The sequence below is a fragment of the Diorhabda carinulata genome, chromosome X (genome assembly GCF_026250575.1).
Source record: "Diorhabda carinulata isolate Delta chromosome X, icDioCari1.1, whole genome shotgun sequence".
Taxonomy (NCBI): Eukaryota; Metazoa; Arthropoda; class Insecta; order Coleoptera; family Chrysomelidae; genus Diorhabda; species Diorhabda carinulata.
Window position 1 is genome coordinate 5,438,737 of NC_079472.1, and position 21,806 is coordinate 5,460,542.

The following is a 21,806-nucleotide window of genomic DNA, read 5'->3' on the forward strand; positions in this document are numbered from 1 at the left end:
CGTAAATTTGGCGCTTAACAAATTCTTTATATTAGCGAAATCAAATATCGTGAAATAATTAATGTATTTTTTGGACCAAATTAAAAAAATAAGGTTACTAGTACGGTACATATGAATAAATATTATTATGAATATAACGAAATTCTGAGGTGATGATAATTATAATTTACAGTTAGAATCCTCGTTACATAAATAAAATTAAGTATGCACGTTAATGACTTGTGAAATGGATCGCATTTATTTTGTATTAGTTTGATAATAATAGGCCAGTCATATCAAATGAAAACATTGATAAAATCGGAAACTAACGGTTAGATGTGGCTGTTTTCTTATATTGTGCCCATACTATATACCAACTTTTCAATTGTAGTGCTACAGTCTATTTTATGTACGAAAGGAGAGGGAGTAATAAAACATAACAAAACTTAGTACGGCCATTTTAAATGTGATAATATTTTCATAAATGTACATGAGGTACAACAAGTTTTTGGTCTTGTATTAATCTTTTATAACCATAATCGGTATAGAACAATAGAAAATCGTTTGGATAGGCCAAAAGCCCTGTTTATTGAAGATTACATAGCCGTATCATAAGATTTTTTTTCAATAAATAGGGACCTATTTGCTAATAAAGATTATAAATTTTGTTTCATTTTAATTCCAAGGATCTCTTCCTAACAAATTTTACCGAAGAAGCGATTTTAAGTTTTTGCATTTATTAAATGTGATTATCGAAATTTTGGAAGGGTCTAGTAGACACCAAAAAATCGTTTCTTTAACAGAAAATGAAAAAACATTAATATTTAATTGTTTTAAATCATTTATATAGTTTATATAAGTGTTAATGACACAGTGGAATTATTAGTACGCTTGGTATGGAAAAATCTACAATTTACAGAGTTATTAAAGATTAAATATCCAGGAAAACTTCGAAAGAAAGTGCATGCGTTCTTTTTTCGAAAATACTTTCCGGCAGTAGACCAAGTTGTTGCCACGGTTTTCGATGAAGAAGCATTCCAGAAAGTCTATTTGAATACGAAGAAGCAATATTGTAATATGGAGAAGAAATAACCGAATGACTATAAACGAAATGAGATATCTGAGAAGACCTATATTACACTCATTAGTCAACAACATTAGTCCAGTGAGTACAACCCACGAAAATTAATTATGTCCCTGATTTTCGGGATTTAGGTAGTTCTGAGGGAGCTCTATCGATACAGTAAAAGTAAACATCAAAATTTTGGCCGCTAAGCGATATATTTTTGTTTAAATTTTCAAAATTCCTAATTTTGCAAATAACTCGGAATCGATGTCGAATTTAGAAAAAAGTGAAGGGATCAAAAATGTAGTACAAGTTTCCTACAAAAAACGTTTCCTGTGATTTTTTCCTAATCTCAAAATTACTTTCACAAAAAGCGAATTACGTGTTAATGGATTTTTTTAACAGTGCATTTTTTGCGGATAACTCAAAAAAGACTTTTGTGCAAACTGGGCAGGCAATTACCTTCGTGGAAGCTCAAATACGATTTTTCCTAATCTAAACTTAAATGTGGGACAGGGATAATCCTTAAAAACGCTATTCTTCTGAGAACTTTATTTAAACATTCATCAAAAATAGAGAAACTATTAAAAATCGACTCTCTGCGTGATATTTTGCCTTAACAGCCAATAAATCCATATCTTTACAAATGTGAACTTTCTTGAGCTATTTTTTGCATGCTGTCAGCGAAGGATTGTTTTTCTACTTGAAGAATTTGTCTTCTTTTCTGTTTCTTAATTTCTTTTCTTTCTCTTCGTTAGCTTCTTTTCCACAAATAAAGCAATTGTCCAAAAAAATTGGACACACCCACAGAGTGAGTTCGGAGGTATAATTGGTCTCATTTTAAAGGTAATCATCTAATTGACGACCTCAAGCAAGGGTTCGCTGCTGGGTGTAGCAGAGGCATAGACATATGTGTTTAAGTTCACCTAGGCAACCAGCAAAAAACAATCCCGTTCGTGTTGTTTTCCAAAAAAAATTCAGAAGTTTAAGTTTTTTTGCAGATGCACTTGAAAAGTAGAGACTCTAACGAGTAAAATGCACTTTCTTCCGTCCCAGTTTCTTCTTCAGCCGGGGACGTAATTTCCCTCAGACTCTACGTGGCGCGAAAACATTTTAATAAGATGCGACCCCCCGAAGTTTGAGCTTACTTTACAAAGAAATGACAGCTCTTAGGGAAAAATCATTGACAATTTTTTTTGTAGAAAATTTCTTGCACTACATTTTTGATCCCTTCCCTTTTTTCGAAATTTGGCATAGATTTTGAGTTATTTGCAAAATTTGGATTTTTGAAAATTTAAACAAAAATATATCGCTTAGCGGCCAAAATTTTGATGTTAACTTTCAATATATCGATAAAGCACCCTGAGAACTACCTAAATCCAGAAAATCAGCGACATAACTAATTTTCGTGGTCAGGGACTGTGATTATTGGACTAATAGATCAACGAGGAATATACACCAAATAAATTTTGGCAAGATGAAAGTCGAAGAGAGGCTTTTTGAAATAATCCATCTACTATATTTTTTTACGGTTTTAATACGTAATAATAAAAATGCACACGAACAAAGGCTTCTTCCAAATCAATAAAACACATGTCTGTTGTATTCGATCGATTTTTTCGTTGTGTGTTATTACAATATTGGGATATTCTACCCTTGTTGTTCATCTGCATAAATCTAACTCTCATAAGAATTGTGTATATTGTGTTTTTGTCCCCGTAAAAAATAGCAGATACCTACTACTGAAATTATGAATTCTGCCAGTTTTTTATACTCTCCATTTTACTATAGATCTATAATCTGTAATATCCTGTATTGAAAAATTATAATTTATAAAATTGAATACATGACAGAATTGATTGATGACATAATATTTTTTCACAATAAATTATTATTTTTATAGATACCAATAAATATCAGGAATTTTGATCAGATAAATGTTTCAAGTGACTATTCAACATGCCAGACTCGTTTTCGTTAGCATTGAACTGTTTATCCAATGTCATGGGAATCACACTTGATTTTAATTTTTCAACTACATTATTTAGATCAAATTTTAGGTTAAGGATTTGGTTTTAGCAATTTTAGTTTCGAAATGGATATTTCTTCGAATCTCTATAAAATATGAGATTTATTGAATTATTATTCATCCGGTGAAATACATCTTTGAGAGTTGCCCACATTTGATAGAATATGAGAGCTGCTTTTAGGTTTCTACAATCGAATAATAGATGGCGTTAATGAGATTTTGCAACACTGCATTTGTGAACATTGACGTTAGTTAATGCGAAACCAGTGGCAATTTAGGAGAGCTGCTTATAGTCAGCGACTTAAGACCTCGACCAAAATTCAGCTATCGATGAAGAGCAAGTACCGTGGAGGAGTGGGGCCCGATACAGAACTCCGTGCCAACAGCAGCAGAAGAAGTTTGTTAGTGAGATGCTGGAGAGGAAGGAGTGGTTCGACGACGAGTGAAAAGCAGCTCTAGAAGAAAGGAACAGTAAGAGACTGCGATACCTCCATAGGGAGGGAAAAATACAGGCTAATAAACAAGAAAGTTATCAAAGTTTGAGAAGAATGAAGTAGAGCACATAGAAGAAATGTGGGAAGCCAAGAACATATATCAATCTGAAGAAATATATCAATATTAAGGAGGAGAAGGTAGGATTCCAAGCCAAATCGAATATGGTACAGGGAAGTGACGGAGGGTTGTTGGTGGAGACGGGGAAAGTAACAGAATTTTGGGCCGAGTAATTTGGAGATATGCTCAACTTCGTAAGTAAGAATGACTAGGAAAGCAGTGGTCCACTTTCACGTGGACAAGTTTACTATGAAAGAAGTAGAGGACACCACCAAAGCAATGAAGAACAACAAGTCCAGAGGTGAAGATCTCATATCTGCAGAACTTTGAGTACGGTACGAACAACTTAAGGCAAGGATCCATGGATCCATGGACTCTGTTAAACTCAGGAAACTGTTAAAAAAGAGGAAGAATGGAGCACAGTATTCATCTGCCCTATCTACAGAAAGGGTTCAAAGCTAAACTGCACCAACTACATAGGCATTTCCCTACTGAACATCATCTACAAAGTAATGGCCGCGATACTGTCTAGAAGGCTGAGCTGAGTGATTGGAGACTACCAATATGGTTTCAGAAGAGGAAGACCACATACTTACCATCGGCTATATCCTTTAGAAGTGCTAATATAACATAAAAATGTATCAACTCTTAATAGACTACCTGAAAGCTTACGACACCGTAAAAAGTGGCTACCTTAATGAAACAGTGAGTATACTTAGTGCACCAGACATCTGTCATTTTGTTGGACAGATTCCTGAACCTGACATAGTTCGCGTTTTTCAAAACCATTCAGGAGAATTTACCGTTCTATATCCGAATGTGAAGAAGGAATATCTCCCAAAAAGTGGAAATCCAATAATTTTTACCCCAGATAGGTAACCAAAAGACAAAGTCTATGTTTCTGTAAGAAAACTAGAGCTTAAATACCATACTTTAAAGAGTACTGTATCGCGTGAATTAGCAAGAAATAGTAAAAAATACCGTGTCCTCATTACATCCCAAACCAATTATCACGGATACATTTTGCGAATAATAGAGTCATTGTTATGGATGATGATCACTTATAATTTCAAAGATTTTTATACGGACAATACAGAAAAGTGCCTTAACAAAGTAAAATATGAAGAAAAAGCAAAATTAGTTAGATAAAAGTTCTGGTCTGGTGCACCATTTCGATAAGACGGATAGCCAGACCTTATGTGGGACGAATTAGGTGGGAAGCTGTTGATTATGAAACGTATATTGACAAATAACTCACTGAAGGAGTTGCTTTTATACGTCATCATCACGTTGGAGACGATTTATAATGTTAATTTCCTGCCATTATGCAGGGGCAACTCAATATTGTCTACAACTACGTACCAAAACAAGGTAATCCTCAGGCTCATCCAATTGAAGATTTTTATCTTTTACTTTTATCTCGCAAAGTGTATAATGGAGGGTGAAAAGCCGAAAATAAGAGCAATTAGGGAGTAGAATTTTTTTTAAAACATGGGAAATAGAGAGATAGAGAGAGAAATTTATTGTCTAAACATTGTTATAATTTGTGGACAAAAGCATGTAAAAACTAAAAAACGAACATAAAAATAACTAAATGAAGATACAAATAAAATAAAATTTCACAATAAGTAACAAAAGTATTGGTAATAATAATATTAATATGATATCGATTTGATTTCAATTGGCCAATGATTGTGCAGTTTTTTGTTTTGTAAAATATTGAGCCCTTAACTAATTCGGTAAAGGTCGTGCTCCGCGTTCCTAAGTGGATAGCCGTGCAACGATCTTTCTGAAATTGGAGAAGCGGATTCAAAGATGAATAAGGAAGGAATTGTCCACAGCAAGCACTAAGAATTTTACAGATTCAACTTTGGTTTTAGAAACGTTGAGACAGAGAAGATTAGAATCGCACCATGATTTAAGGGTGATTAGGTCACTAGATATGGTCCTATGAAATGCCGTGAAATTGCGAGTTGCTCCAAGAGAAACTAGTGTCGTTGCAAATAGACATATTTGCAAACGGCGATATTATTTATAAACATAAAAAACATAATCGGGCCTAGTACTGAGCCTTGGGACACTCCACATTTTATTGGCTTGTAAGATGACATCGTTGTATCAACAAGTTGACTTCTGTTGGTAAGAACTTAAACCATGCGAGAGGTGTTCCCCTGAAAGTGCCATTTTAAAATGATACGTTAATCGAAGTGGTGAGGTGATTTAATGTGCAATCGGGCAGACTCGAAAACATTTTTGATGTAAGTCCAGCAGTTCCAGATGAGTATTTATTTTTGATGTCATCAATTGTACTGTGAAGCTCTGCTAAAACTACGGGCATAAAGAAGAAACTGGGTAAGTTAGCATTACCATCAGGGAGATATCATGAGGAGTTAAAGAATTTAATAAAGTTTTGGCCACATTTACAAAGTAATTATTGAGGTTATCAGATGAAGTAGAGATGAAGAAGGCTTATTTCTTAGATCATTCACAATAGACCATGTTTCTTTATCAACATTCCGACAATTGACAAGTCTCTAATTATAATAAATATCTTTGTCAGCTTTTATTGTCTTAGATGTTCAAATCGTGTAAGACATAATGAGAAATGTGGCAGAAAATTACGCTAAGTTGAGTAACACGGGGCCCTCCATTTAGTTCAATTTATTTATTTTGTTACTTACTAAGCCGTTAATTATGGCTAATAAGAAAAGTTCCATTACAGATGGAAAAATCCCTGGAGTTGTGTGTATTAGTAATAAAGAAAATCACTTTGAAGAGAATCACGTTTTCTCTTATGAAATAATTAAGTATAATGCTCAATTAATATTTCTCTTTATTTCGACTACTTAAATAAATGTGTCGTCATCTTTTAGATTTATTCATAATTGAACTGTCAGTATTAATTCTTCTAATGAAAATTAATAATAGCAATTCTTGAGATATTACAAATTTGAAAATGGTAATACAAACAGTAAATTAACAATTCTCAAATATAAACAAGAATAGACTCATTTAATATCAATTCAATAGTTATTACTTACTTGGGAAACTTTGATATCGTTTTAATAATCGAAGCCTATGTTGAATAAACAAAATTTAATTAACATTAAATATTCTATTGACGTTACATCCGGCGATTTAAATGAGCAATTAACTCGACTTTATCTACCTGTTTAGTTATTTTGACAAGTGTTTCGAAATGGTTTCTAACCGTTATTCAAAATTGTATAAATATATATCGTTCATCTTGAGGCACATTTGATTGTTAAAATGTCTGAAGAAATAAAAGTTATATAACTATCAATAGTTTCTCCTAATTTTAATCATAAACACAAAGTTAAATCTGGCAGTACACTTACCTAATTAATCAAAAGAAAAAGGTAGATAAATTAAAAATTTAAATATTTAGATACGTAGATGTACTAAACAACTAATCCTAGCGGCCTAAAATAAAATTTTAAAAATATCTCCCGGGTAACGTCCACTGTGCCCAAGAGTTTATTTTAAAGCATTTGGACAGAGAAATTTCACAGTTATTAAAAAATAACAGTAATAATAATATTAATAGAATAATATGAAACCAATGTTTAAAAATTTCACTAACAAAAGTCCACTTTTTCAATTTATTATTTTATTTGCATAATAACAAAATAATTGACGAGTATGCGGCCAGTGCTAAATCAAAATAAACAAAACGCGTGCTGCGACCTGTCTTATCTCGAAGAATGAGAAGACTCCACGTTAAATTCTATGTAGACAGTCATAAAAATTATGGCCATTTCACACTACAAGCATCAAATTTCAATGGATATTTGAGAGAAAAATAATATGATGAGTTTTATGGGGAGATTGGGTTGCGGGGACAGAAGGACGAGGTTCGAGCATCTAGGCATTGACGTAGAGTGACCAATTTTGATGTGATGTGTAGTGCTGCTAGAGTACCATCAAATTAACGATAATTGCCTGACCCTCAACAACACTCAAGGATATTCCTCGATTTTGGGTTATTTCAGGTGACGAGTTTTTGGAGTGAGACTTGTGGCATTCGACGGCCCTTTGGCAGCACTCCACTGCACACTAGAAGTGAACTTTGGAAGTCCCCAAGGAGAGTCATACGTAACTCGGCACAACACCTCGAAATACCATAAAACCAATATCGTGGACGGTCATGCGTCTTTGAGTGAGACTGAATAGCATTCGAAGACACTCTGGCAACACCATACTATGTGCTTTTAGAGCAGCACCATGCTTGAAAAGTAGAGAGCTCTTCTATTCAAGGCCAAAACATTACAGCACAGTGATGGGAATTATTGTTCAGGGAATTTGGAACACAGTTTATTTTGTCACCAAAAAACCATCACCATTACGAAAAAGAACAGCAAAACACTAAGATTAAATACAAAAATCACAAAATGAACTAAGATGCAAATAACGAGACAGCTTCTTTGAAATAATCAACCGGCTATTTTGATTTAAACACACTTACTAGACGATACAGCACTGGGGGTAATAAATAATGGAATTCTATACTTTTGTCATGATAATCTCATCATCAATCGTGTTTATAATGTGAGTTAAACCATTTAAACGCCATTCCATGGGACATAACACTGTCTGGATTATGTTTACGTAACTTTTTTTGACCCTTCCATTTGGTTTTACACGTATGAAATGATGTTTGATTTATTTCAATATAATTATTCTTTCTTAATATTTACCAAACATCGATAACTAATCTATCTTTCGGATTTATTTAAAATTTAACACAAATATAGCGGAAACCAACTATATATTAATATGACCCTCGTTTATAATTATTAGACTTGACTAAGGAATATTTGTACATTTCAATTTCGTTTTTTTGGCTATTTGTAATTATTATCGAAGTTATTATGTAAATAGTTATTAAGCTGTTTTAGTAATTTTACTGCCATATCATTTTCCTCAAGCTCAAAGTGTGTTATTACCTACATTAATGTTGATTAAGCAAAAAGGTACAATTTTAGAGAAAAACATCGACTATTAATTTCAAGGAGACTTAAGTGTCATCATTTTTACAGAAAATTTGTAATTGTGCTTGGAATCGTATTCAATAACTTTAAATTCAAATTTATAAAAAGAAAATTTTCAACTGGATCTCCATTATTTAGTAGTAATTATTTGTTAGATTCTTTATATATTAATTCAGCTGTAATATCAAACAACCTGGTTTTTACTAATACTTTTCAACACATATTTTTTTTGCTCAAAACATGTCAATCAAGCTAATGGCGAAGTTGAAAAATGCGGGGTTCAATAGCAGACAAATTGGAAAGCTCTAGATTGACTTCAATATTCCGAAAAGTTTTATCAAGAATTAATCACCTAAATACTTGTATTATTATAATCACTTGATAATTTTGAGAAAACGTGATCATATGAAATGTATTAAAAAGTATTTTTAGTAGTAAAATGTGAAAATAAAATCCCACCTTTAAAAAAATTATTACCAATTCTTGAAAACTAGATTTATCCAATAATCCAGACCACTAAGTTATTGTAAAATATATGTACACAAAAACTATCGATAGTTACATTATACACACATAACAAAACACAAGTTCACTATGGAATATCAAAAATAATCTCCAATGTAATTCACGTCTTAAAGGATAAATCCTATCACGATAAGAAACATACCGATAAACGAATTCCTTTACAATAAAATACACGTAGTAGTTGATAAATAAAAACTACCTGCCACCTGTTGGCGATTGTTATATTACGGAGCCCGATGAATCTAGTAACTGTCTGGTTCATATACGCTTGTGTTTGTTGAACGGACTGAACGGTTCGTCGGTTGCAAAAGCAGAGGTTTGAATTTGAAAAGAACACACATCACGAGCTGCCTGTCGGAGGGGTTCTACTTTCATTGGCGGAGGTGAGGGAATTCCGACTATAAAACATTCACAATTTACGTGGAAATGGCGAAATTATTTTTTTAATTTAACTTTTTAATGCGAAAAATTTGGCGCATTTGAATTTGGGTCAATACAATAACTTACAAAAGTGATATTAAGAAATTATCTACCGGAAGATACTTACTGTGCAATTATTATTTTTTCAAATTATATCCTGAAAAATTATGATTATAAAAATATGGTGAAGTATGCTCTATTGAAATTAAGTAGACGTAGGTTCTTCACCACTTTCAGAAAGAAAAGTCTATTACTTTTGCTATTTTTTAGGATAATTGTTTCTCTCAAAGACATCGTATAAAATCTGAAATATGATGCATCATCGAAAAAGCAGAAATATGGCCTCAGAATCAGTTCCTAAGTTTATTTCTATTCGTGAGTTTTGCTTAGACTTTGTAATCTCAATTTCCCCGACAGGAAACTCTTCCTCAGGAAGTGGTATTCGGCCTCAGTTGAAGCATATAAATAACTGGTTAAAAAAACGGTTAAAAATAAACGTTAATAAGCTGGTGGACCAATTGCTTTGTCGTCGTATATTCCAGCCTATACATTCAGCTTTTCGGGATATTGGGTGTGGGATTCACGCATCCAACGAGGATTGTTACGTGACTAGTATCTACAATTATGTTGATTTACGTTTCCATTAATACAAAAAGTGACCTCATCGCAAAACATAATATTATGTAAAAAATTTAGATCGTTTTGATTGTAACATTTTTCTATCATGAGATCTGCAAACTAACTCTTCACTTGTACCATAATAATGATGTGACAACTTTTGAGCCAATATTACTTTGTAAGGATGGAATTTTCATTACGGATGTTTGCGAAATATCAAGTTCCCTGGATATTTGTCTAGTACTCAAGTGTAGATCGTCTTTTAACAAAAATAAATCTTTTACTAAATCAGTTTCGTTAAACTTTTTTACTAATTCACAAACAGTAGATCTTGTTATGGGTTTTCGGTTAGGATATAAATTATTAAAGGTATTACGTTTCTTGTTGACATCTACGCCTATCACCATATCCTAATATCATTAAAATATCAATCCGTTCTTTTTCAGATAAACGATCAATTGTGACTTTCAATAAACTTGAACAAAAATAATTTATTGAAACGTCAAATTTGTTATTGTAGCAGTTATAGAAAAGATCTGACAAAAATGTAAATACCACTCGGTATATTAAAGATAAGGCTGGAACTTATCTATCGAAATCCGAGATGGTTGCAGCTCTCAACCGGATTCCCAGATGTTGGAGTGAGTTGAATTAGTAGTCTGGTGGTTGGATCCTTAGTGGTGGAAACTCCCAACCTGGCAGTTGTAGAACTACGGAAAAAAATACAATGAGGAAGGAAACGGGAACACAGATGGAAATCACGGAAGAGGGAACGAATAGAAAGAACAGATTTGAACAAAAGGAGTTTATGCTTATAGACAACTGAATCTATATTTTTTAAAATATAATCAAATAGGAATCTGAAGCAGAAGGAGAAAATTGTGTTAGCAATCATTTTTTAATAAACTACGAGGGTTGTTACTTAAGTTTTGAGATAGAGATATAGAAACAAATATTTATAATTGGCTATGACTTTATTGTTTCTCAAAATATTCGTCATTGAAGCATTTTTTCCATTCCGATTGAGGACCTCCAAAATATGTGATTTGAACGCAACAACCGCTTCTTCAGGTGTAGAAAAACGTTGCCTCGTAATATAGTTTTGATCTGCGGGAAGAAGAAGTAATCTTTAGGTGCCAAACAAGGACTGTACAGCGGATGACTGTTCAAAAACGTTTTTGTTTGAATCGATGTATGAGAGTACGCATTGTCGTGCTGGAGAATAATTCGTTTTCTGCGATTGGTTTCCCTGATTTTCTGGCAAACAAATGCTGGTGTACCATTCAAAGTTGACCGTTTTACGTTGCTTTAATGCGACATGTTCAGTTATTCCGAAAAAAGCAAGCAACCCTTTGCTTCGAAATGCTTCGTGCGAGAACAACTTGAGTTAGATTTGACTCATCATGAAAGACCCTTAAAGTCGATAGTTGTTTAGTTTCAGGTTCATGGATCCAAGATCCAAGACACGAGCTTTCTTTTCTGCGATTATCAAATTATGCTGTATCCAACGCAAGCAAATCTTTCTGACAGCCAAATCTTCCAAAAAGTCCAAAAGTCGAAGCGAGTTGATCGGCAAGCTGCCGTTGGTTTAATCCACGTCGAAAGTCATAGAAAATCATCGCATTGAAATGTTGGCGACTTAATTCCATCTTTTGACCAAGATGAATGTTTCAAGTATCTATAAACAACTCAAATATCACTCGTATGACAACACGTTTACTATTAAAAATGTCATACTTTATGATGGCAATGTCAGATTAGACATATTCACATCAGTGTTGCCATATCTCAAAACTTAACTAGTAACAGCGTATATCTCAGCTAGAATGCAGAAAAACCGTAACAAGCTATGGGTATGTACCTGCCCACATTCAACTTTTAGACAAATAACATGATTATTAATAATTTTCTTCAAATGAAAGTTGTAACCCTTTACCATCAGAGACCCTTATATGCACGTATTCAGTGTTGAATATACAGAGAAAATCTTAAGATTAACGATTATCTTTATAAATTTTTTACAGCTATATTTTTCGCATGAATTAAGTCAAACAGTGTACAATACTGAATCATCGCTGTATCCGACTTGTAAAACAGTGTCATCCCGTTATTTTTAAGTATTAAATATTGATGATAACTAAACATCAACATTCATTCCTTAAATCTGTGTCATCGTAAGAAAAATATCTGACAGTTCATTCGGTAAAATTATCTTGAATATAGAAGAAGCCTAATATAATTTATATATATTTTTAAAATTGTTGTAAGTGATAATTGATGCTTAAATTGAAATAAACAATTATTTTTGAGTGTTTAAATCGTTAACGACAACATGAAAGATGAAGATTATACACAGTTTCGTCCATAAACACCTGCTTGTTTATATGATGAAAAGAATTTTGGAAAAACGGAACAAGGAAATCATGGTAAAAACATGCTACTTTAACAAAGTTCAATGTATTATTTATTTATACTCAATGTTTTACACTTATGACGTAGTTGCTTATATATAAAGTGTGGGGAAACTGAATAAATTTATTATTTCGTTTACTGTGTATTAAAAAAGGGACGCGGACCTATATCGAAAATCAATTATATAAAATAGGCGAGGACAAACGCTGAAAAGGTCGTCATAGAGCATAATAGCATCTGGAATATTTTATACCGTTTTTTGAGAAATATTCTTATATACGAGGATGTATTGATATCTAGTTAGCCTAGACTAGTTCCATGCACAAAAATTGCGTTACCATAACAACGAACAATAACTTATTAGAAGTGTCAGTGTAAAGTTTGACGTCAAAAAGTAAACCAGTGTTACCACCGAAATTGCGAAAATTTAAAAATTGGAGTATCGAGCCATCATCAAGTACCTGTATTTAAAAGGGTTAAGAGGTTAGCAGATTTACGAAGATATACTTAATACCCTTGGTGATCAATGTCCTTGCTGTAAAGTAGATCCCCAAATGTTTGAATGTTGACCAAAAGCGTGCAAGGGTAGAAGCATCGCGTTCAATCTGTGCTCGATGTAGACTTCTTAAACCGTATTGTTACTATGAATGAGACTTGGGTACATTTTTACGATCCAGAAACAAAGCAACAATCGATGAAATGGTGACACTCTGGTTCTCTAAGATCTAAGAAGTTTCGAGTCCAAATATCTGCTGGAAAAGTTGATGTTGAAATTTTGTTTGGTTCTATAGTAGGTTAAGAATTTTTCATTATATCGTCGTAACATATAAATTAAACGGTGTATCAAATTTGAAATGAATTCTATTTCGTTATATACTTTCTGTCCAGCACTTCTGTGGAGCCTGATACTAAACGAATTCTATCTGGGTTATGCCGACAAGATAGTCATTTATGCAAAGAGGGTGGTGAGAATTCACTCTGTGACATAGTTTCTGAGAGGACTTCTACTATACAACAAAGTAATCGATCGGTGGGAATAAATGTCTATCCGAACAAAGACCTACTTAGACACTTTCATTACGAAAATAACATTCAAGTCTATCAATTCCGTTGAGTGGAAAACGATAGAAATATCTGGGATTTAGCCTAGAGAGCAAACTCCACTGGAACAAACATGACATGTCACAAATTAGTATGCATTTGCTCACTACTGGATGGTCCACTGTTTATAGACACTACACTAATGCAGTACGGACTCGGCATCTGTTTACTTCTAAACACGATAACTCATAAGAAAGCTTTCGTTCTCTTAAACCAAATATCTGAATACAATGTTACGACTTGCAATGGATTCTGTGCAACATGCTTTCACAAATACAACTTAAAATTTTCGAATAAACTTGGATATTTAAGGACATATTTACGGAAAAACGGGACATTTTGAACTTTTTATATATTTTCAAAATTGTAAGAATAAGGATACATCATCCTGAGAATGTTTTGTATAAACTTGAAGCTGAGATTCTAAGCTTCAAAATGAGTACCCACATTTTTGTGAAAAATAATCTAGTATTGAGAAGCCTTTGAATATTGAAAATAATCAACCGAGAACGAAGATAGTGTTTCCCAAGTCGAAATTTATGCTAGCTTATTCGAGTAGAAAATAGAGATCTTAACCATCATAATGCATTTTGATTTTTTGAAAACGAAGTAGTTTTCCAATGATTATAGCAGTTTCCATGTGAGCCTGGAACGTAAATTGGCTTGAATTAGCACTGGTCGGAATTCGGAAAACGAAAGAATTACTGGAGACCTTTTTTGTAGAAAATTTTCTATTTTTTTTGTTCGGGCAGTTTTTTTCGAATTCCTTTTAGTTTTCGAGTTATACACGTTTCAAAATTTTTTTGAGTTATGCATACTTAGGGTCTGAAACTCTAGCGCATATCGATGTCTCTTTTTCAACCTATAACATCCAAACCTGGACTAAATTGGAGTTTTTGGAACCGTTGGTGATATTCGTACTGAACACACTGTTAACACCACCACTATACCAACCCTCACAATTACGGTATACCTTCAGTCTCTGCTTTTTCAATGATAATTTGAATTATCATCACTTTTTCTGTTGAATTAAGTTTATACAAATAGGCGTTTCTGAATATATTCATATTGTATGATGAATTAGTATTCTAAACGAGATTTAAATATACAAGAGTGAATTCCAGCACGTTAGATAATTTCAGATTCTAAAATAGCAACTTCACAAGGTTTCTTCGTCATTATCTAGGCGATTTTATGAATATCAACATGCAAGAGAAGTGATTTGTTTTAAAAGTACTGTCGCGTAAAGCAGCAACTGGATATTCTTATTCGTGGAAAGTGAAAGAAAACTGATAATAGTATAGGCAAACATTAAAAATCAATTGATCGAAATGAAACAGAAAACAACATATTTTAATTTATAAAAAGTAGTAATTGTTTTAAGAAGCAATCTTTAAATAGTACAAAAACTACCTTTCCAAGTCTATATATATATTTTTATTTAACTTAAAATCTACTATCATTTGAACTATCGTGTAATGACTACATTCTCTTATTTTGGACATTTTAGGTATTTTCGGTTAAACATTGTCAAAATGAACATTTTTTCAAAAGTTTCTCTTTGAGCATCCACAAATTTGCATGATCATTTTAGTAAAGTGAAAAAATGGCCACAAAGATGGAAAATAAAAGCAAATGAGACAAAATCCTAACTATATGACATTTACATTTCGCCAAGGGACATGTCCACCCGTCTTCCTAAACAACAAACACTTAGCATAGACAGACTGTACCAAATACTTAGGCATACATCTGGACCGAAGATTAACTTGGAAGAAGCATATATTCATCAAGAGAAAAGAGCTTGGGCTCAAATTGCAACAAATGTACTGGAAGATTGGCAGAAAATCATGATTATCACTCTAAAACAAGCTTCTTACTCGTATGTATTCGAGCATTTATGGACCTACGGCATCCAGCTATGGTGCTCAGTCAGTCACTCAAACCTGCAGCGCTTTAAAACAAAGAGTTGAAGAACATAGAAACAGGCTTGAAAGCTCGCAGCATCAAGGAAACTAACCTACTTATCTTCCAGATTCTAAATGTTTTTTTATGAACATTTACATAAGTTAGTATGTTTTCAATGTCACGTTGAGCAATGTCATACATTTAACATGATGGAATATTCTTTTTATTTATTAATACAATATCTCTCGGTGGGGAGGATTTATGAACACTGTCTCTTACTTATATAATTTATCTAATCACTATGACCGCTAAACATACACGATATAAATAGAAGAAACATTTCTAGAGTTCTAGAACGTAAAGAAACAAAAACCAAAAAATAATAAGACCTTCATAGAAATTAGTGAAAAAAAACAATGTAAACAACCCGCCTGCTATAATAAAAACATATATAACAACAAACCTCAAACGAATTCCGTGGTTTATAAAAAGTATATCAAACGTGCCGCCACTTCGCCAAATTTTAGAATTCGTTCATAACTGGACAGGACCGGCTTCACGGTTGAATAAATGTAAAATGAGACCACAAGATTCTTCATAAAGGAGCATTTAATAAACAATTGACTCTTTTTTATGTGTTTTTGATAATTTATTTTCTTGAATTTATGTTTCTCTAAATTGAAATGTCTTTTTTGAATAGAAATTACATTGACCTAATCTCTAGTCTTCATCAAAATATTTGATATTTGATATGTGACATTGAGAATCATATTAAAAAATTATTAACCTAAGTTGTAATAGCAAAAATAACCGCATCGAATTCGAATTTCTTTTAAATTTATAGAGCAAAACTATAAATTTTAAATAATAAATGAAATAATTATTAATTTGGAGATATACCTGTAACAAAGAATTTAATAAGATTTGGTAATTTTTTGGCTTTATTTGAATAGAAATAATACAAACATTGAATAAACAAGTAAAATAATGATTATTACACAAGCTAGCCTCTATGTACGAGTAGCCCGTTGTCGCTTTACGTACTTTCATGTGTTATTTTTTGTTTTATTTCATCATAAAAAATGAAACGAATGATTAATTGTTATAAATCTATTACCGACAAAACTCTCAATGCTAAATGAATGAGTTTTTCCGCACATGCTATTAAAAGTGTCACAGAGCAATATAGGTACCACAAAAATAGTTAACAAATGATTTATTTGTTATTTCGATAACTTCTACTCAAGTATTTCCTATCTGGAGCCTACGAAGACAGGTTCACTTCTATAGTTCTTCCAATATCAATTACAGAAGATAGTTATGTCAATATTTCATAAATACGCACGGCACTTATACCAAATTAAGAAATGAAAAATTATGTTCACTCCCCGTATGAACATCTAACAAGCCGTCATTTCCCGAGGACTTGATGAAAGTTTGTCAAAATTCATCTTCTCCACTGTTTACTAATGAAAACATCGAATCGTTAATATAAATGCATTTCTATTGACACTAGGTGTCGGAAATATTCGAAATATTCCGGGCAGACAGTCTGCGATAAGCAGTGGTGTTGTTTGGCGAGATTCATTTAATTCATAAATGAAGAAGATGGTATCAACCTGTGGTATCACCCTTCTTACAACCCTTCATAATTCAATCAAATGATGACTCTATTGCAGACTATTCTGACTACCATTATTATTTAAAAAGATACTTTGGAATTGAAGTATTTTTTTTATTTTGTTTTATTTATAAAGAATCTATTTTCCTTTATGGTTTTTGCTTTGAAATTTCGTTTCCGAATGGGGAACAAAAAGAGGTCAGTTTACGTCTGGTGCCCTGTTTAAACCAAACTCCCCTACAGGCAGATACATTTTACTTGTCTATTTATATTATAATTGAATATTTAGTTGTAGCAATATACGTGGTACAATAATATTTAAACAATAATGTTTAAACCAAACGCCATTACAGGCAGGTACATTTAACTCGTCTATTTAGGTTTTATAATTTAATATTCAGTTGTAGCAAGTTCCAAGTAGGACTACAATCAAGTACATCTGTCTGCGTATATAACTGCGTATAATGCCGTCCAATTTATAATGATTCGATTGCCTTTTAAACGAATATTTCCTCGCATAAGATATAAATATTTTTAAAAGTATTTATAAAAATAATAAATTCGTAAAATAAGGTATCTATTGTTTTTATAATCTGCTATTGATATTGAAAGAACTATACAAATTTGGTTTTCCACCAGACCAGGAAATTATTATATGCAATATTGTACTGCTGAGCTCATTTTTTAGGTAGGATTTCTTAGATATCCACAGCAACAACTGAATCCACATTTTTATTAATTATTCCACTATTGACAATCCCGAACCAAAGATAAAAATTGGACAAGAACGCAATGTAAATGACATCGTCTTTTTTATTTGTAAACTAACTTTGTTATTAATCATAATGTTAGTAACGTTTGCCACCTTGTGATTATTTGAATATTAAGATGCATTTTGTAGTTTAATGTCATTCCAAATTTGCCTATTTTATTGTCAAAATAGGGCAGTAGTATAAAAATGTGCATGTCAAAATTTGTCATGTCTGAGGGAGAATGAATTATCTAATGATTTTTATCGAAGCTTGGGAACCATTACTAGATGCTACTAGATACTAGATACATTCAAATTATAAAAGAATAATTCTTCAAAAACCACAAATTTCGAAAAAAAAATTGTAATATGATCATTATACACCCAAATAACAAAAGTCAATGTCCGTTAGGTACTGACAGAATACTAAAAGAAAGAAAGAGTTCGTGAAGAATTCGTAAGGTTGTTGAATCCAATCCGATACGTTGTTTCCCCAAACGTGACGCCTTACTGTGTTGTATATATGTTATAATCAAAAGACTATACAAAGAGAAATGAAGATCTTAACTAAAATAATTCACAATCTGCTTATAACGTTCTGCCAATTAGAAAATTTAATTCCAAATAACTATGGCCAGTTCATCGATCATTACTTAAGTTAGGTTATGTTCGTTTTCCCAAGCTCTAAACCTTTTAATGAGAGAGAGTTGTTTGTAGTTTGGATGAGGACATTATTTATATAGAGAATTTCATTATTTATATGTACAAAGATAAAAAATTGCACGAAATCTTTCCTATCATTCAAGGCGAGAACATTTTTTAATCGTTAAATTTATCACTCCGTTTCTCTCCGGGTTACCGTAAGACTATCAGGGTCAGTTTAACTGCTTAATGTAGCAGAGAATTGGGCTTTAACCAATTTTCCAGCCAGATAATATCACGAATTTGGAAGACACTTTACGTTGTTGTTGAATTGTGGTCTGAAAGATAAACTGATTTAAATATCTTAGGAAGATGTTTCAAAATTGTTAGTGACGTAGAACGAATAACACAGGTAAGTAGTTCAATATTTAGGTAGTTATACAGTATGTTCATTAAGTATTGAAGCAAAGATTTAGATTATTGTTTACAAAAAAAATGTAAGATGAGTTTTTCCAAATAATCTAGTTCATCTGCATAAGTTGTAGCACATTCTAGTTTTCCGGAGAAACTCCAAGATTGTGATACCTTAGTGGGAAAGTGGAATTGCCTTGGCTTTCATGACGAAGCACCCCATAAAGAAATTTTTCATCAAATACAAGGGTTGTTTCTAAATAATCTAATTTGGGGCAGATATTATGGAAGAGCGAGGATTTGATTCGACATTTAATCAGGCTTCGAAGCATAAACCAACCAAAGCTGTAAAATGGAACAGGTTTGGTGGTGATTAAATTGATGAACAATGTGATTTTTTCGATATTTGAAGAAGAAGAAGTCCTCATTCCGAAGAATTCGTTAATCCCAAACGATTTGCCGTTTAAGTTCAAACAACTTCCGATTCGTCTTGCATTCGTCAGGACCATTAACAAATTAGAAGGCTAATATTAGAAAACTTGTGTGGACTGAGCCAAAAAAACGCATGTCTTTCCCATGGTAAATTATATGTGGCATGATCACGGGTCGGAAGACCATCTGCGTTATTTGTTGTTGTGCGTGATAATGAAACAAAAAATGTTGTCGTCTATCAAAGTGCTTCATTGAAAATTTCGACCCATGCACTAAATATCTGGCCGAAAAAGAATCATTCAAATAATTGAACTTACATTTATTGCTTTTAAGACGGAATAAAGTTTGCGGGGTTAGCTAGTTTTGTATAAAACTTTGCACAGCGTTCAAGGATTATTTAACCACGACTTTTATTAGGTTAGTTTTAGGGCAATTTCTAATAGAGCCTACATCTTCGAACGTATCTAACTTTGGAACTATTAAATGTGAAATTAACTATTAAATTTGTAATTCAGTATATCATGAAAAAGTATCGATCTATACAGGGTGTACTAATAATAAGGTACTATCGAGTATACAGTTTATATAGTTTACATTATAAATTAAATAGAAGTCTACGTTATCTTATAAGCACCTAGTATATATTATAACATAACTGTCCATGACCTCAGTGAACGTTACTGACTATTAAACGAATAGATTTTAAATTATTGACTACACCTCGTTATACAAAAGAATACAGAATTATTAGCTACCATAAAAATATAATAAAAAGTATTTATTATCTGCTGAATTAAATCTTTGATAATTGTTATTATGTAATCCACAAGTTCCTTTTATTATGAATATAAGTATAGTGAATAGAAAGTGCAATGAACCTAACGTTCCATTTTGGCACTTCTTCCTCTTCTTTTACTTTTAATGTAGTCACGTCTTGATTGTTCGAACACATTCATAGTCTACTTTCTGAAAACGTTCACGTATTTCTGCTCATAACATAGTTTGACCTTGAAAGTTCGCAGTTGTTAAAAATATTTCATTAACAGTGGCAGGTGGTCACACTGGATCAATATCTTTCATTTAATTTCCATATTTTCAAGAAATAAATTCATTTAATGTGAAAGTTGTTTGAATATTCATACGAGGGTGACGCTGAATTTTTGAGATACAAGAAAACTTTTTATTTTCAAAGCAATCACCATCTATATCAATGCACTTTGGTAACCAGAGATTTTACTACTTAAAAGTAAGTCAACTGCTGGGAATCAATCACCACACAATTACGAATCAGGCTTATTCGCCATTGTGGGTATTGGGGAATTTTCGTGAATTCACATAAGGCTGTACTTGCGGGTAGGAATATCACACAATTATATTTGTATAAAAAACTAACTTTATTCTTATATTTTTGGGCAAATTTGATATAGAAAGCAGTATCTTTAGTTCAAGTCACAAGAAAAAAAAATAAATTTTGTATAGCAGTGTTAACGAAAGTGTCATGATAAGAAATATATGCCTCCCGTACATTAAAACTGCAACTAGAGTACTAGAAAACAACCCTTAATAAGTTTAGGCTTCATTTGATCTTTTTCTGATTGTCATACTCTTAACTAAGTTGGAATTTTTGGAACCGTTGGTGATATTACTACTAAACACACTGTTTACACTACACCAACACTCGCAATTTCACTGCCTGACGCGCGTTTCGATAACCAAGATATCGTCTTCAGAGAACGAAGCTAAACTCAGTTATCAAAACGCGCGTCAGACAGTGAAATTGTGAGTGTTGGTGTAGTGGTAGTGTAAACAATGTTTTCTGTATTAATACTCTTGTCTATTCATTGTTCGTGTTTGATTGGGCAGTCATACATTTATACTGAATATACTGTTTACACCACCACTACTTCAACACTCACAATTACAATGTCTGACGCGCGTTTCGATAATCAAGTTTTTCAGAGACTGAAGGTAAATTGAACGCGCGTCAGTGTAATTGTGAGTGTTGGTGTAGTGGTGGTGTAAACAGTGTATTCAGTATGAATATCTGAACAGCTCCAGAAATTCCAACTTAGTCATACATTTACAAAAATCTACTTAATGCTTACAATGAAATGGGTTGCAGCATATATCTCAAAGTAGAATTTTTGGATTTTATTCTGGATTTGTTTATCGAAAATTTAAGACCAGTAACTATCAAACGTGGGAAACGTTTTCATCAAAATATTTCTAATTTATAGAACCTTCAAAACTACTATTGTAGTACTACGAGGATTACTACATAAGTTTTCATATGGACAAATAAAAACTAATATCTATAATTAGATATG

At 32.5% G+C, this 21,806-nt stretch overlaps 1 protein-coding gene across 2 annotated transcripts in view; it reads right to left on the reverse strand.

The window, feature by feature from the left end:
- The window catches only part of LOC130901222 (uncharacterized), a 125,390-nt gene extending 115,908 nt beyond the window's left edge, over positions 1–9,482 (reverse strand). Inside the window, exon 1 of one of the 2 annotated variants that reach the window (XM_057812430.1) lies at positions 9,098–9,482. The gene's annotated coding sequence lies outside the window, so the exon portion shown is untranslated. The remainder of the gene's footprint in view (positions 1–9,097) is intronic. The other variant, XM_057812429.1, reaches the window with a different exon arrangement.
- Positions 9,483–21,806: the final 12,324 nt, after the last annotated feature.